Genomic DNA, 12,099 nt, shown 5'->3' on the forward strand with positions numbered 1-12,099 from the left:
ACACTTGAGAAGTGCTGCTAGCCATCAAAGCTCTTTAAAAATAATTTATGTCAAAAATGGAAATAGATTGTGCTAAAACCAGACGCTGGAGTAGTCCCAATAACTGCATCATATATAGTAGAACTAGCGATTTGGATTTCTAAACAAAGTTTCCACCCTTTTGCATGACAAAATCGCCCAAAAGAAGCTTGTGTTTTTTTTTTTTCTCTTCCTTTTGTCCTTTCTCAACATGATTGAGACGGAAAAAGAAGTGGCATAAAACACGTGCTAGAAAGTCGGAGAAAGTTATACATGTAAAAGAATTACGGTGAGTTCAAGGATTGCCAAAATTAGTAGGACGAAACAGCGCTCACCAAATACTCGAATCAGAGAAGCATGTTTATTATAAACAGTGTGCTTTATAACAATTAGGAGTTTGTGTCATGTATGTCCTACATATTAAAACCAAAAATAGATTTTTTATATTTTTTCCCCTCATCTTTTTCCATACATTTTTGAAAAAGCTCCAGAGTGCGGCACTAAAGAGCCGTGGGTTGCCAAACCCCGGTTTGGACCGAAAACTAACTGGGTCGATAAACAGTTACATAGCAACCTGACGCAATACAGCGAGACTGTGAGAGTTTGGACATAGTTAATATGTTTGTGATCACACAAAGTGATCTCTGACCGGCACAAGCTATGACATTTGGGGAAATAAACAATTGAGAAGTGCTGCTAGCCATCAAAGCTCTTTAAAAATAATTTATGTCAAAAATGGAAATAGATTGTGCTAAAACCAGACGCTGGAGTAGTACCAATAACTGCGTCATATACAGTAGAACTAGCGATTTGGATTTCTAAACAAAGTTTCCACCCTTTTGCATGACAAAATCGCCCAAAAGAAGATTGTGTTTTTTTTTTTTTCTTTTCCTTTTGTCCTTTCTCAACATGATTACATTTTCAGTGCTTGCAGGGCAGTGTGACTCCTCTTTTCTGCATTCAGCTGTTATCTCTTCCACATGGTTTGCTGCTGCAACTCCCTCCACAGCTGCAGCCACGCAAGTGTGCAGCACAGCACAACACACCCACCGCCTTGTCATGCCCCCCACACACACCATCATAATGTAACGGTGGGATTTAAGGACTGTCTCTAAAAGTAATGAGACTATCAGGACGCGGCTGTAAACTTTGCTGTTCTGTCAGTAGTTTGTAGAAACAAATGCAGCTGCCTGGACAATGGTAGAAGCCACATGACGACAGTATTTGGTCCCTAGCAATTATAATTCACCAGGATTTAACCCTCAATGAGGAACTTCACTTTGTTTGGAATTTTACCTATTGTTCACAATCCTTATGAAAGACAAGAACACCAATTTATTTATGTATTTATTTATTTTTTTAACAGTTTAACATACAATAAATGTCCGTTCTTGGTGGCTAGCAATTCAGCTAACGGGAGCGATCAATTCAACCTCTAAACCACTTTAAAAAGGCCTTCAAAAACCATCAACAATACATCATTTACGTTCCATAACCTGTATGATAACCAAACTGTAGCATCATTGTAATTGTAAGAGCGAACACTGAGGAACTCTTTTTCTATCGTGGTCGATTGATAGATTGATTGAAACTTTTATTAGTAGATTGCACAGTTCAGTACATATTCCGTACAATGGACCACTAAATGGTAACATGCGAATAAGTTTTTCAACTTGTTTAAGTCGGGATCCACGTTAATCAATTCATGGTAACACATCGGCGTGCTTTGGTATTAGCCGTAAAAGCTAACTAAGGCAAAAGATAAACTAGCTTCAACGACAACAAAAAACGTGTTTGAGTTTGTAATGAACAACACTGCGATATGACACCAATCTGTACTAACTGAAAAATATGAACAACCATATTACAGTGTCTGTTAAGTATTTAACTCACAGTTCATGTTTTGTTTGTACACAGCTAGCCAGACAGCGTATGTACTGTAGTTTTAATAACACTACATTTATATCAAAATAGCTTGAATCCAAGTTCCATACTTATAGTGTCAAGGACACTTTCACCTCACTCTCTCGGCTTCCATATGCTCCAACGCCTCTTCGCGCTCGTTTCTTTAAGCAGCAGTCCATCCTCAGTATACTCAGCTTCAAAAATATAAGACTGTGAATCCTCATTTGTCAAAAAATTGTCGTATTTGTTGTCTGTTATCGATTCTGCCATGATTAAAAACATATATGCCTTTGTTTCCGGAAGTAGAAACATATTTGTTGGAAGAAGTCAGAAGCGCGCTGCTATGGAAAGAAGTCAGTTCTGGCATGATTAAAATGATCAAAATATGGTAAATATTGAACATACTACATATTGTTATGAACTTGTCTGTTATTACTTTATATATATACTTGCAGTGTGTATATAGAACATTGATGGAGGGTTTAGAATTTGTTTTATAGGGATTTGAAGGCTACAACGGTGACCCTCATTATCCACATTTTTTATAATCTTTAAAATCATTTAAAAAAAAACAACGTGTGTTCTTGTCGCTCATAATGATTGTGAGCGATAGGAAAAAATTCCCAAAAAGTGTAGTTTCCCATCAAGAGATCCTGACGGGTATTGTGTGTCACTCATTTTTAATTTCAAACCATTTTGACATTTTTGAATAAATAATCCGCACAAAAAAAAACAATATATAACTAAATGATTGAATTGTGTTGAAAATATATTTTTTCATATTAAACATTAACCAGTTATTAGACAGAGGACTTTGAGTTTGGATTTTAGTTCTAAAAGCTGGCGAAAATATCAACTCATGAAAATATGCAAAGTTTGAAACAAATATTTCAGGTTCAATTAGTGTTAAAAGACTGAAAATGGGAAAATTATTAATACTGTATTTTCCGGACTACAAACCGCAAAACAATAAATCAGAATTGACCTGCAGTATATTTACAGAAAATAAAAATAAAAAATGTTAATTTATTAGTTGCACCTGAATACAAGCCACAGATGTACACCTGAAAGTAATGAAAAGAGATATTTACGTATAAATATTTTGTAAATGTTTATTTACATATCCTAATTGTTTTCAAACAGTGGCTTTAACACGACAGTAAGAACACTGGTCAAACAAAACAGAAAAATCATTTGTTTTTTTCATCCTTATGAGATAAATAAGATTTTCAAATTTTTAATAAGGTCCAAGATGTTTATCAGGATTCTTTTTCTGTGTATTTTGCAAATACTTTGAGTTTATAAACAGTTCCTTTAAGTGCATCATTTTAGTACATTGTTTGATATATCTGCTTAATCCATTCCATAATTAACCAATTAGCAAAAAAAGAAATCCATATATTAACCACACCTGTTTATAAGCCGCAGGGTTCAAAACATGGGGAAAAAGTAGCGGCTTATAGTCCTTAAAATACAGGTATATAATATCTTTACAGCTGTGTTTAAGTACTTGACAATCTTTGGCCTGAGGTCCTTTATTTTTATCAAAAAAATTACATGAAAATAAATGTTGCAATTAATGTTTGAATTGCATATGCTCGGCTGTAGTAAAATTAAAAGCTTGAAATACAAAAACATATATATTATCACAATCAAAGTTTATTTATATAGCCCTTAATCCCAAGTGTCTCAAACGGCTGCACAAGCCACAACGACATCCTCGGCTCAGATTTCACATCAGGGCAAGAAAAAACTTAACCAAATGGGAGCAGTGAGAAACCGGTGCAATGGATGCAGAGTGGATAAAGGAAGCTGATGAATTTTGGCCTGAAAACCTTTTATTTTTCTAAAATCAATGTTGCAATTGATATTTGACATGCATATTGCAAGCTGAAGTAACATTGGAAATTTGAAATGACAAAATATACTCAAGTGCAAAATAATACTTTTTACAGCAGTTTTAGGAAGTTGACAGTGAATGACCTGAGGGCCTTGTTTTTCTCAAAAAAATCTGAGCTGCAAATCAATGTTGGTTTTAATGTTTAATATGCATATTTTCAGGTTGAAGTAGCGTTAAAACTGATTGTGATGGGGAAAAAAATACTATTATTCTAAATACTATCTCATAGACATTTTACAGTGGGTATGGCAAGTATTCAGACCACTTTAAATGTTTCATTGCAGCCACTTGCTAATGTTTTTTTCCTCATTACTGTGCACCCATTACCCCATCTTGACAGAAAAAAATCAGAACTGTATTTGTTTTTACAATTTTATAAAAAAGAAAAACTGAAATATCACCTGGTCATATGTTTTCAGACCCTTTGCTGTGACGCTCATATACACTCACATTCTGCCCATTTATTCTGATACTCCTTGAGATGGTTCTGCTCCTTCATTGGAGTCCAGCTATGTTTATTAAGCTGTTTGAACTTGATTAGGAAGGGCACACACCTGTTTGTATACGACCTTACGGGTCACGGTGCATGTCAGGGCGAATGAGAATCATGAGGTCAAAGGAACTGCCCAAGGAGCTCAGAGACAGAGTTGTAACAAGGCACAGATCAGGCCAAGGGTACAAAAGAATTTCTGCAGGACTTACGTTTCCTAAGAGCAAAGTGGCCTCCACAATCCTTGAATGGAAGAAGTTTGGGACAACCAAAAGTCTTTCTAGACCTGGTCGCCCAGCCAAACTGAGCAATCATGGGAGAAGAGCCATGGTGAGAGGTAAAGAAGAACCCAGAGATCACTGTGGCTGAGATACAGATATGCAGTAGGGAGATGGTAGAAAGTTCCACAAAGTCAACGATCACTTCAGTCTCTACCAGTCCGGGCTTTATGGTAGAGTGGCCCGACGGAAGCCAGCTTTCCTCAGTGCAAGATATATGAAAGCCCGCAGTGAGTTGCCAAAGAACACATGAAAGACTCCCAGACTATGAGAAAAAAGATTCTCTAGTCTGATAAGACCAAGATCAAACTTTTTTGCGTTAATCCTAAGTGGTATGCGTGAAAAAAAAACAGGCACTGCTCATCACCTGCTCAATACAATCCCAACAGTTAAATATGGTGGTAGCAGCATCATGCTATCGGGGTGTTTTTCAGCTGCAGGGACAGGACGACTGGTTGCAATTGAAGAAAAAATGAATGCAGCCAAGTAGACAGGTATTCTGGAAGAAAACCTCGTCCAGAGTGCTCAGGACCTCAGACTGGGCTGAAGGTTCACTTTCTAACAAGACAATGACCCTATGCACAAAGCTAAAATAACAATAGGACTGGCTTCGGAAAAACTCTGTAACCATTCTTGACTGGCCCAGCCAGAGCCCTAACCTAAACCCAATTGAACATCTCTGGAAAGTTCAAATCGGATACTTCTTACAGCTCTTTTTAGTTGTATTTGTAAATTCAAACAACGTTGATGTCCAACATTAGATCTACGGTGTTGGTTGTTAAGTTACCAAATTTCAAACGTCAAATCAACGTCCCAACCTGATTATAAATTAATGTCGTCAAACCTACTCAGTGGCCTAGTGGTTAGAGTGTCCGCCCTGAGATTGGTAGGTTGTGAGTTCAAACCCCGGCTGAGTCATACCAAAGACTATAAAAAAAATGGGACCCATTGCCTCCCTGCTTGGCACTCAGCATCAAAGGTTGGAATTGGGGGTTAAATCACCATAAATGATTCCCGGCCGCGGCACTGCTGCTGCCCACTGCTCTCCTCACTTCCCAGGGGGTGGTCAAGGGGATGGGTCAAATGCAGAGGACAAATTTCACCACACCTAGTGTGTGTGTGACAATCATTGGTACTTTAACTTTAACTTTTAAGCATGTGGTTTCAATGTTGTATTTGTATTGTAGAATAATGGTTTGGACATGATCAAAATTCAATGGTCAAATCCACGTCAGAACCTAACATTGATTAAATGTCGTAAAAAAGCATGTGTCAACGTTATGTTTGAGTTGCTTAACGACAGGACCTAATTCAACAAGCTCTCAATGTTTTTGGTCTTGTGTCTGCTGGGGAGGCTGATATTATTATATTAATATGTTTTCAAACTAAAACCAACTACTATGTTCCACACATATATACACATACACACATTTATTAGATATATACAGTACAGGCCAAAATTTTGGACACACCTTTTCATTCAATGTGTTTTCTTTATTTTCATGACCATTTACATTGTAGATTGTCACTGGAGGCATCACAACTATGAATGAACCCATGTGGAGTTATGCACTTAACTAAAAAAAGGTAAAATAGCTGAAAACATGTTTTATATTCTAATTTCCCTTAAAATAGCCACCCTTTGCTCTGATTACTGCTTTGCACACTCTTGGCATTCTCTCGATGAGCTTCAAAAGGTAGTCACCTGGAACGGTTTTCACTTCACAGGTGTGCTTAGAATAGAATAGAATATAACAGAATAGAATATAATGCCTTTTAGTGTCACTATACACAGGTACAATGAGATTAAAAGCAACTCCAGTATCAGTGCGACAGTCAGTATGACAATATGCAAAACATAGGAAGGAAAGAAAAAGAAAAATAGTGCAGAAGGAGGTTAGGTGTACAATGCAGTTCTGAGAACGATTTATGTACAATGTGTTGTTTACAGGCAATAAATATTATACTATATACATATATACAGAAGAATTCAGATTGTGTGGTGGAAAGTAAAAAAATGCACACAGAGAGGTGCTAAACTATAAAATCAGTGCCTTTGAGTGTTCACCGTGATGATGGCTTTAGGGAAAAAACTGTTCTTGAGTCTGTTTGTCTTATACCTGATGACCCTATAGCGCCTTCCTGAGGGCAGAAGGTCAAATAGGTCAAAGCCAGGATGGGAGCTGTCTTTGATAATGTTCGTAGCTCTGCTGAGGCAGCGGGGGGTGTAAATGTCTATCACAGAGGGAGGGGAGAGGGCAGCCGATGATTCACGGTGCTGCCTTTACCACTCTCTGGAGTCCATGCTTGAAGCTCATGGAGAGAATGCCAAGAGTGTGCAAAGCAGTAATCAGAGTTTTTGAACAAACTAGAATATAAAACATGTTTTCAGTTATTTCACATTTTTTTAGTTAAGTACATAACTCCACATGTGTTCATTCATAGTTTTGATGCCTTTAGTGACAATCTACAATTTAAATAATCTTGAAAATAAAGAAAACGCATTGAATGAAAAGTGTGTCCAAACTTTTGGCCCGTACTGTATAAATTGAAATGCTACTAAAAACTATAAAGGATTCTCAAAAATATTACATACTAATTGATTGAAAATTCTAGCAGGAACTCTGGTTAAACCCTTTTTTTGATTAGGCTTGCACCTCCTGGTACCCTAGCACCTCCAAAACCCTCAAATCTAGACTCCAAACATCCCACACAAACTTGTCAGGTTACTTTTAGACCTCCACCCCAGATCACACCTCACTCCTACCCACTTCTCCAAAGTGGGCTGGCTCAGTGTAGAGGACAGAGTAAAACAACTTGCACTGAGCCAAGTATATAAAATCCGCTACACTTCCTTGATACCGAAGTACATGCCAAACTACTTCCATAACGTAAATGACCGCCATAACCACAACACCAGGGGGAGCTCCACAAACCACGTTAAACCCAGATTCCGATCTAACAAAGGTCTTAACTCATTCTCCTTCAATGCCACATCAATATGGAATGTAGGGCTGGGCGATATGGCCTTTATTTAATATCACGATAATTTTTAGGCCATACCGCGATATAGCCTTGAATTAACATTTGATAAATATAATCACAGCAGTATGATGATTCTATGTGTCTACATTAAAACATTGTTGTTCATACTGTATTAATATATACTCATTTTAAACTTTTCATGCAGAGAAGGAAATCACAACTAAGTCAATTGACCAAAACTGTATTTATTAAACAGTTATTAGCAGGTGACTTTTCAAATGATGCTACATATTAGCAGTATTGCTACCTTTGGTAGCAACGCTTGTGCCCCACACTTGACAAATTAAAGTTGTCTTTTCGCCATATTCCCGCTCGAAGCCGAACCACCGCCAGACGATGGTCACCCGGCTGTTTTTCTTGGGAATTAATTCTTCCTTCATTTGTTACCAGATTCGCACTTTCTTTCTCTCGTATTACCACTCGCACGGCTTCGCTAGCATCACAGCTAACGTTACCCATGCCGCTACCTCTCTGCTCCGCGAGGGCGTATACGTATGTGACATACGACGTGACAGTATGTGACGTATGTAAGAAGGTGCGCTTACTGTCTGTGAGAAAGAGACACAAGGAGTGAAGAAGAGCCTGTAGTGTAATGCCTGCAGCTAAAAGCAACTGTTTTACAACGTATATTCGAATATAACGATATACCGTATTTCCTTGAATTGTCGCAGGGCATATAGTATGCGCCTGCCTTGAATTACAGCCGGGTCAAACTCGCTTCGCAAAATAAATAGCGCATGCTTAGTATTACCGCCGGGTCAAACTCGTGACGTCACGAGTGACACTTCCCCTGTCGTCATTTTCAAAAGGGAGGAGGCTGATTTCAATACCGGTAATTTGAAATCGCATAAAGGGAAGAAGATTTAGAGCTATTCAGTAGGATTCAAGGTCCAAGCTTACATAACACTCACTTTTTTACTGCATGCCTTTGGTAAGCACAGGAGTGAGAAGATGTTTTAAATTAATTCAAATAAATATGGTAGTCATTTTCTAAATCGCACGGATATAGAAATATCGATATATCGCCCAGCCCTAATGGAATGCACTCCCAACAGGTGTAAAAGAAAGTGCATCCCTATCCTCCTTCAAAACCGCACTAGAAGACCACTTCCAGGCAACTTCAACCCTTGACTATCGCCTGCCCCCCTCCACATCCCACCTCCCTGGATTGTAAATAATCAAATGTAAATAATCAAATGTATATACCGGTACTTGTTCTTATGTTTTCTGAGCTCACTATGTTCACTGTTCGCTGTACACATATACAAGTCAGACCTACACAGTTTTAATGTCCATTTCTCTGATGATGCAATAGTTGATGATTGAAGTGCTGATATCAACCAAACTTAACCCCCCCCCCACATCCCACCCCCCAGATTGTAAACAATGTAAATAATTCAATGCATAAACTCTGATGATTAACTTGTGTGATGACTGTATTATGCTGATAGTATATATTTGTACCATGAATTGATTAACGTGGACTTTGACTTAAACAAGTTGAAAAACTTATTCGGGTGTCACCATTTAGTGGTCAATTGTACAGAATATGTACTGTACTGTGCAATCTACTAATAAAAGTTTCAATCAATCAGTCAATACTTTCACAGGCCTTTTTGGAAACCTGAGGATATTTTTGGTCTAGTCAAACTTGCTGTGCATATTTCAGGCTGAAAATATGGAGATACCAAAGACTATAAAAATTGGACCCATTACCTCACTCAGCATCAAGGGTTGGAATTGGGGGTTAAAAGCCTACTGAAATGAGATTTTCTTATTCAAACGGGGATAGATTGATTGATAGCAGGTCCATTCTATGTGTCATACTTGATAATTTTGCTATATTGCCATATTTTTGCTGAAAGGATTTAGTAGAGAACATTGACGATAAAGTTCACAACTTTTGGTTGCTAATAAAAAAGCCTTGCCTGTACCGGAAGTAGCAGACAATGTGCGCGTGACATCACGGGTTGTAGGGCTCCTCACATCCTCACATTGTTTATAATCATAGCCACCAGCAGCAAGTGCAATTCGGACCGAGAAAGCGACGAGTTCCCCATTAATTTGAGCGAGGATGAAAGATTTGTGCATGAGGAAAGGTGGAGTGAAGCACTGAAAAAAAAAAAGAAAAGGCGACGGCTCCAGGCGACGGCAGTGTGAGCGATTCAGATGTTATTAGACACATTTACTAGGATAATTCTGGAAAATCCCTTATCTGCTTATTGTGTTAATAGTGTTTTAGTGAGATTATAAAGTCATACCTGAAAGTCGGAGGGCTGCGGTGAACGCCAGTGTCTCTGAGAGAAGCCTATGGAGGAGCCAAGATCACAGCTGCCTTTTTGACAGCTACAGGAGGAGGTCGCATAATACCCTCAAGTCTCCGGTAAGAGCCGACTTAATATCACAATTTTCCCAACCAAAAACTTGCTGGTTGACGTAGAGAAACATGTTCGCTTGACCGCTCTGTGTTAAAGCTTCACAACAAACAAAGGAACACCGGCTGTGTTTCGGTTGCTAAAGGCAGCTGCAATCCACCGCTTTCCACCAACAGCATTCTTCTTTATAATCTCCATTATTAATTGAACAAATTGCAAAAGATTCAGCAACACAGATGTCCATATTACTGTGTAATTATGCGATGATATATATATACCAAAAAGTTCTATTTTGGTTTCATCTGACCACATGACATTCTCCCAATCCTCTGCTGTATCATCCATGTATCCATTTTGGTATAAACTCAACTCGTCGTGTTTGGAGGAAGAAAAATACTGAGTTGCATCCCAAGAACACCACACCTACTGTGAAGCATGGGGGTGGAAACATCATGCTTTGTGGCTGTTTTTCTGCTAAGGGGACAGGACGATTGATCCGTGTTAAGGAAAGAATGAATGGGGCCATGTATCATGAGATTTTGAGCCAAAACCTCCTTCCATCAGTGAGAGCTTTGAATGGTTGACCAAATACTTATTTTCCACCATAATTTACAAATAAATTATTTAAAATTGCTACAATGTGATTTCCTGGATTTTTTTTTCACATTCTGTCTCTCACAGTTGAAGTGTACCCATGATGAAAATTACAGACCTCTGTCATCCTTTTAAGTGGGAGAACTTGCACAATTGGTGGCTGACTAAATACTTTTTTGCCCCACTGTATGCCCGGCGGCAATTCAAGGGAGTACGGTAATGAAAAAAGAAAAAATTATCTTGATCACATTACATACAATAAGGCACAGAAATAGAAACAAATATTTTACAATGAAAACACATAAAAATGAAAATACATAATGGTTTGTTTTTTCTTAATATCCCCAAAAAAAGTGTGAAGAAGTGAAACATATTTACTCCCACCCCTTATTTTATAAATCAAATAACTAGCTTTCATCATCATTATTATATATAATGATAAATGTACCGGTCTTATTACAACATCTTATCAAAATTCTTTTACCCACTACTTTTACCTATGATGAAAATTACAGACCTCTGTCATCATTTTAAGTGGGAGAACTTGCACAATCGCTGGCAGACTAAATACTTTTTTGCCCCACTGTATGCAATATTTTTTCCACATAAAACATTTTAAAGTGATAATTTTTAAGTAATAATTCATTATAACATATATTTTTTCCGTCTTTTTTTTTTCGAGCAATGGAAAAAAAAAGAAAATAAAGACAAAAGGGGGGGAAAAAAACTGCCTGCATGGCAATGTCAACATTGCCACTTTTTCTCATTAGATTTTGATTGATTGATTGATTGATACTTTTATTGGTAGATTGCACAGTTCAGTACATATTCCGTACAATTGACCACTAAATGGTAACACCCGAAAAAGTTTTTCAACTTGTTTAAGTCGGGGTCCACGTTAATCAATTCATGGTATTTCACTTCATTCCAATTTTTTTTATAAATGTTTTTATTTTTATTTTTGCAATACTATCAATTTTGCAATTTTTGCAGAATGTGTGGCGGGTAAACGATTAGCTGCGGGCCGCAAATGGCCCCCAGGCCGCACTTTGGACACCCCTGATATATGTGTGTGTGTGTATATATATATATATATATATATATATATATATACACATACATACATACATACATATATATATATATATATCCATCCATCCATCCATTTTCTACCGCTTATTCCCTTTTGGGGTTGCGCTGGCGCCTATCTCAGCTACAATCGGGCGGAAGGCGGGGTACACCCTGGACAAGTCGCCACCTCATTGCAGTATATATATATACATATGTATATATACATATATATATATATATTTACATATACATATATATATACATATATATATATACATACATATACATATATATATATATATTTACATATACATACATATATATATATTTACATATACATACATATATATATTTACATATACATACATATATATATATTTACATATACATACATATATATATACATATATATACATATACATA

General features: G+C 37.3%; 1 protein-coding gene across 2 annotated transcripts in view; it reads right to left on the minus strand.

The window, feature by feature from the left end:
• Positions 1-12,099, minus strand: part of b3glcta (beta 3-glucosyltransferase a) — a 131,739-nt gene that overhangs the window by 119,008 nt on the left and 632 nt on the right. The gene's annotated exons all lie outside the window — the stretch shown is intronic.

The sequence above is a fragment of the Nerophis ophidion genome, linkage group LG18 (assembly GCF_033978795.1).
Source record: "Nerophis ophidion isolate RoL-2023_Sa linkage group LG18, RoL_Noph_v1.0, whole genome shotgun sequence".
NCBI lineage: Eukaryota > Metazoa > Chordata > Actinopteri > Syngnathiformes > Syngnathidae > Nerophis > Nerophis ophidion.